Below are 7,425 nucleotides of genomic sequence, written 5' to 3'. Positions count from 1 at the left end.
ACGCCCGCCACGGAACCGGAGTGGGCGGGGGGTGGATAACGGAAATGTCCGTTGACCTCGGGCGGGAATTTCCAGTCTCGCCCAAGCAAGGCCGTAAAATCCCGCGCGGCCACTGAGAACATCCCAGCTTCTCCAGTCTCTGTAACGGAAGTTCCTCATCCCCAGTACCTTCCAGTAAATCTCCTTCACATTGCCAAGGCCTCAGCATCCTTCCTAAAGTGCGACACCCAGAATTGAACACACTGCTCCAGCTGAGGCCTATCCAGAGTTTTATTGAACATAAATTCCTGCCTTTGTATTCGATTCCTCGATTAATAAAGACAAGGTTCCCACAGACTCAACATGTCCTGGCCCCTGCAAAGGTTCCTCTACGTAAACTCCCAAGGCTCAAGTGGTGGCACGGTGGCACACGAGTTAGCACTGCTGCCTCACAGCGCCAGGGACCCAGGTTCGATTCCTGGCTTGGGTCACTGTCTGTGTGGAGTCTGCACATTCTCCCCGTGTCTGTGTGGGTTTCCTCTGGGCGCTCCGGTTTCGTCCCACACTCCAAAGACATGCTGGTTAGGTGCATTGGCCATGCTAAATTCTCCCTCAGTGTACCCGAACAGGCGTCGGACTGTGGCGACTAGGGGATTTTCACAGTAACTTCATTGCAGTGTTAATGCAAACCTAATTGTGATGAATAAATAAACTTTAGAACCATAGAACCATAGAAAAATTACAGCTCAGAAACAGGCCTTTTGGCCCTTCTTGTCTGTGCCGAACCATTTTTTGCCTAGTCCCACTGACCTGCACTTGGACCATATCCCTCCACACCCCTCTCATCCATGAACCTGTCCAAGTTTTTCTTAAATGTTAAAAGTGACCACTTTTACCGGATAAAGTTCACCACTTTATCCGATAGCTCATTCCACACTCCCACCACTCTCTGCATGAAGAAGACCCCCCTAATATTCCCTTTAAACTTTTCTCCTTTCACCCTTAACCCATGCCCTCTGGTTTTTTTCTCCCCTAGCCTCAGCGGAAAAAGCCTGCTTGCATTCACTCTATCTATACCCATCAAAATCTTATACGCCTCTATCAAATCTCCTCTCATTCTTCTATGCTCCAGGGAATAAAGTCCCAACCTATTCAATCTCTCTCTGTAACTCAGCTTCTCAAGTCCCGGCAACATCCTTGTGAACCTTCTCTGCACTCTTTCAACCTTATTTACATCCTTCCTGTAACTAGGTGACCAAAACTGTACACAATACTCTAAATTCGGCCTCACCAATGCCTTATATAACCTTACCATAACAGTCCAACTTTTATACTCGCCAATATAAAGGCCAATGTACCAAAGGCACTCTTTACGACCCTATCCACCTGTGACGTCACTTTTAGAGAATTCTGTACCTGTATTCCCAGATCCCTCTGTTCAACTGCACTCTTCAGAGTCCTACCATTTACCCTGTACGTTCTACTTTGGTTTGTCCTTCCAAAGTGCAATATCTCACACTTGTCTGCATTAAATTCCATTTAAGAGTTTTAACAACACCAGGTTAAAGTCCAACAGGTTTATTTGGTAGCAAATGCCATTAGCTTTCGGAGCGCTACTCCTTCGTCAGATGGATTGGAAATCTGCTCTCAAACAGGGCATACAGAGACACAAAATAAAGCTACAGAATACTGATTAGATTGCGAATCTCTACAGCCAACCAGGTCTTAAAAATACAGACATTGTGGGTGGAGGGAGCATTAAGCACAGGTTAAAGAGATGTGTATTGTCTCCAGACAGGACAGCCAGTGAGATTCTGCAAGTCCAGGAGGCAAGCTGTGGGGGTTACTGATAGTGTGACATATACCCAACATCCCGGTTTAGGCCGTCCTCATGTGTGCGGAACTTGGCTGTCAGTTTCTGCTCAGCGACTCTGCGCTGTCGTGTGTCGTGAAGGCCGCCTTGGAGAACGCTTACCCGAAGATCAGAGGCTGAATGCCCATGACCGCTGAAGTGCTCCCCCACAGGAAGAGAACAGTCTTGCCTGGTGATTGTCGAGTGGTGTAACTTAAATTCCATTTGCCATTTTTCAGCCCATTTTACTAGTTGGTCCAAATCCCTCTGCAAGCTTTGAAAACCTTCCTCACTGTCCACTACACCTCCAATCTTTGTATCATCAGCAAATTTGCTGATCCAATTTACCACATTTAGTTTTCTCTCTTCCTGCACCCCCTTTAAAATTGCACCAAATTTGGGATAAAATGGAATCATTTGAAGGGCTCATTTGAGAACATTCCTTCAGTATTCCGACACAAGTTAAAAACATTGAGAAATATTGAGGTGTAACTGCGGTGAGCAGGAGGTTTGGAGACAAGAGGTTTGGTACAGGGAGAGAGAAAAGTAAAGTAAAGTATATTTATTGGTCACAAGTCAGCTTACATTAACACTGCAATGAAGTTACTGTGAAAATCCCCTAGTTGCCACACTCCGGTGCCTGTTCGGGTACACTGAGGGAGAATTTAGCACGGCCAATGCATCTAACCAGCACGTCTTTGGAGTGTGGGACGAAACCGGAGGGGAAAAGGTCAGGTAGATGTGATGGGCTGAATGGTCTGTTTCTGCGCTGGAATGTTCTCTGACAGGCTGGTGTGGAATCGAAACCTTGGGCTGGGATCAATAAATAAAAAACAACAAATACTGGATTGTATTTCTGTCGCACCTTTCACAACATCCCACAGGCCTCACATCCAATTACACACTGGGGAAGTGCTGCCACGTAGAGAACACAGCTGCCTGTCTGTGCACAGCAAGATCCCACAGACAGCAATGCGACAATGACCCCCAGTGAATCTGTTTTTAGTGATGTTGTTTGAGGGGTGATTACTGGCCCCACGGCACAGGAGAATTCTCCTGCTTGTTTTCAAATAGTGGCAGTGGGATCGTTTACATCTGCAGGAGGGGATAGATGGGGCCTCATTTTAACCATTCATCCAAAAGACAGCATCTCCGACAGTGCAGCACTCACTCAGCATTGCTGACACCTGCTGCTGGGCCGTGAACCCATAACTTTCTGAATCAGAGTCAAGAGAGTTACCCACTGCACCATGGCACACACACACACACACTCACACACACTCACACACACACACACTCACACTCACTCACACTCACACTCACTCACACACACACACTCACACACACTCACACACACACACACACACTCACACACACACACACTCACACTCACTCACACACACACACACTCACACACACTCACACACACACACACTCACACTCACTCACACTCACACTCACACACTCACACACACACACTCACACTCACTCACACACACACACACTCACACACACTCACACACACACACTCACACTCACTCACACACACACACACTCACACACACTCACACACACACACTCACACACACACACACTCACACTCACTCACACTCACACACACTCACACACACACTCACACACACATTCACTCACACACACTCCCACACACTCACACTCACTCACACTCACACACACACTCACACACACACTCACACACACACACACTCACACACACACACACACACACACACACACACTCACACACACACACACTCACACACACACACACTCACACACACACACACTCACACACACACACACACACACTCACACACACACACACACACACTCACACACACACACACTCACACACACACACACACACACTCACACACTCACACACACACACACTCACACACACACACTCACACACACACACACTCACACACTCACACACACACACACTCCCACACACACACACACACATTCACTCACACACACTCCCACACACACACTCCCACACACACTCACACACACACTCACACACACTCACACACACACTCACACACACGCTCACACACACACACACTCACCCACTCTCACACACACACACTCACACACACACACTCAGCCACTCACACACACACACTCACACACACTCACACACTCACACACACTCACTCACACACTCACTCACTCACACACGCTCACTCACACACACTCACTCACACACACTCACACACTCACTCACACACACTCACACACTCACTCACACACACTCACTCACACACATCGTGGTATTTTGATTCTAATACAGTGAGATCGGGCCTGGGAAAGTTCCATGAGTTGGGTTTATAATTCTCATGGGGAGAGCAGTGTAGTGGGAGAGAAGGGGAGGGATGGGGGGTGAGGGATGTGACGTCTGAGGGTTACTACACTTTAAGAATAAAGTGCGTTCATCAAGAGATCTGATCTGATTCACAGAGACTTTAAAAAGTAAAGAAATCATTGAATTTCAGGATGATCCCAGTCCTTTCCAAGATCATTTGAACAATCAATCAATTCCATTAATCTTTCAGAGGAATTCCATTACATTTGGCACCGCTGAGTCCCTAGGGCGTATTATGTTGACTCCGAAGAATCTTTTGGGTTGCTGGAACAGATAAAAGGCGTCCTACAGAGGAGAACCTATTTAACCCTGATAGGACAGAGGATTAGAAAAAGGCCGATTAGCCCCTGCAAGACCAATGAACCCTGAATACCCTGTAACTGTCTAAATGCTCTTTAAAAGACAAAGTCGTACCTGCCTCTACTACTACCTCTGGCAGCTCGTTCCAGACACTCACCACCCTCTGCGTGAAAAAGCTTTTTCCCAGGGTGGAAGAGGCAATTACGAGGGGGCATAGGTTTAGGGTGCGAGGGGCAAGGTTTAAAGGAGATGTACGAGGTACGTTTTTTACACAGAGGGTGGTGGGTGCCTGGAACTCGCTGCCGGGGGAGGTTGTGGAAGCAGATACGATAGTGACTTTTAAGGGGCATCTTGACAAATACATGAGTAGGATGGGAATAGAGGGATATGGTCCCCGGAAGGGTAGGGGGTTTTAGTTCAGTCGGGCAGCATGGTCGGTGCAGGCTTGGAGGGCCGAAGGGCCTGTTCCTGTGCTGTAATTTTCTTTGTTCTTTGTTCTACCTGTGGGAGTTGGTTTAGCTCAGTCGTCTGGATAGCTGGTTAGCAATACAAAGCAACGGCAACAATGCAGGTTCAATTCCTGTACCGGCTGAGAACAGCCCTCATGAATAGCCTGCTCAACCTTGCCCTTCACCTGAGGTGTGGTGACCCTCGGGTTAAATCACCACCAGTGGCCTGTGGTCATCTGGGACTATGGTGACTTTACCCAATCCCGTACCCTTTGAAAATCGAGCAACCCCAGTGGTGACATTTTCCACTGATCCCCACTCCAACCTCAATAGTTTTTTCTGGGAGAGAGTTCCGGTTTTCCACTCCCGTTTGTGTGAAGAAATGTTTGCTGATATCACCCCTGAATGGCTTGGCTTTCATTTACAGATTCTGCACCCACCCCCCTCCACTTTGTTCTAAACTCCCCCCCGATCCTAACCAGAGGAAATAGTTTATCTCCATCGAATCCTTTAATCATCTCAAACACCTCAATTTGATCACCCCTCAATTTCTTAAAACTCAAGGAAAACAAGGCCAAAGATGTGCGGGTGAGGGGAATTGGCCATGCTAAATTACTCCCTCGTGTCAGGGGGATTAGCTAGGCTAAATACATGGGGTTACGGGAATAGGGTAAATACATGGGGTTATGGGTCAGTGCAAACTTGGTGGGCTGAATGGCCTCCTTCTGCACTGTAGGGATTCTATGATTCTAAGCCTAGCATTGTGAAAAGAATGGCAGTGTTGGTGGACAGTCCTTTAATCTCTGAAGATTGACTCCAACCAGTTTGATAAGGTGAAAAGCCTGGCCCTCTGAGGTATGATCAGAATGTCTATTGGAACTGAGCAGAAGCTCAAACCAGCTGAGAAAAGCCAGTACCTGACAGAAACCTGCCTCAAACTTGGAATCTCCAGTTCTCCCTCTTGTCTCCATAGCTTTTTGAGAAAGGGAATTGCAGATTTCTGCTACCTTCTGCTTCCGGATCAGTGGCCTGGCTTTAAATTTAAGATCATGTCCCCTCGATTCCTTCCTTCCTCTTTATTTTATTCATTCGTGGGACATGGGTGTCGCTGGCTGGCCAGCATTTATTGCCCATCCCTAGTTACCCGAGGGCAGTTGAGAGTCAACCACATTGCTTTGGCTCTGGAGTCACATGTAGGCCAGACCAGGTAAGGACGGCAGATTTCCTTCCCTAAAGGGCATTAGTGAACCAGGTGGGTTTTCCCGACAATCGACAATGGTTTCATGGCCATCAGTAGATTCTTAATTCCAGATATTAGTATCTATCTCTATCGACATCCTTTTTATATGTTAAAGACCTCGTGCAGATCAACACCACCCCCCACCCTCCCATTCACCCCTATCACCCCCACCCCACCACCGATCTCTGAAACTCAAGGGAAGCCATGCTTACCTTCAGATTGGCATCATCTGGGTAATGCCACTCAAAGAGGTCAGGATACAGGAAGTAGAAAGGTCACACCAAACGCCGTAGAGGACGCTTCGCTAACCTGAAGGGTCAAAGTGCGTTGGCAAAGCGACGGAAAGGGGGCTTTGCTTTTCGCTTTGCTACACCTGACCTTTAGTAGACTTGGTGCTGATACTGACTGACCTGACAAGGGGGATTAGTCTCTGTGCAATGCCACCAGGTTTGCTGCTTGTTACCCATCCCACACCCTTCACAATGAAAATGAGGAATAACGCACCGATCTTAAATCGATGAGTGTGCGTGACGCAACACTGGCAATGTTTACTTAATAAATAGGAGCAGATGTGGACCATTCAGCCCCTCGAGCCTACTCCACCATTCAGTGAAATGTGGCTGATTTACCTAACCCCCCCTTCTTGTCCGTCTCCCCTGATTTCCTTAGTGTCTAAAAACCTACTGCTCAGTTTTGAATAGATTTAACAACCAAGTAGCCCAAAGAACCCAAAGATTCACATCTTCCGAGACTAAATTTCTCCTCCTCTCAGTTCTAAATGGCCAACTCCTTATCCTGAGACTGTGACCCCTCTCTCCAGGCTCTCCAGTCAGGGGAAAACAGCCTCTCAGCATCGACCCAGACAAACCCTTTAAGAAGTATATACGGCAATGACATCACTTCTCATTCTTCTAAACTTGAAAAAAAAACACCGGCTCATTCCATTGAATCTCCCCTCATCGGTGTAGTGATCAGCTGTCCTGCGTTCGATTATGTGAGTCTGGTAACTGATCTATGCTCACTTTGATCTTTGCTTAATTGGTTAAGCCTGGGTGTAGACTCAGAGCAAAGTAAACAGGCAACACAGAAGCTACTAGAAGCTGAGCTGTGTCCGTGAGCGCAGACATTTTGTGACTGCGGAGATATTTTAAAAGTCTTGCAAATAAACGCTTTGAGATTCGTGTGATCTCGGCATTGTTCTGAGATATATAAAATA

The sequence above is a fragment of the Mustelus asterias genome, chromosome 14, assembly GCF_964213995.1.
Source record: "Mustelus asterias chromosome 14, sMusAst1.hap1.1, whole genome shotgun sequence".
NCBI classification, from domain to species: domain Eukaryota; kingdom Metazoa; phylum Chordata; class Chondrichthyes; order Carcharhiniformes; family Triakidae; genus Mustelus; species Mustelus asterias.
This window is presented reverse-complemented; position numbering follows the sequence as displayed.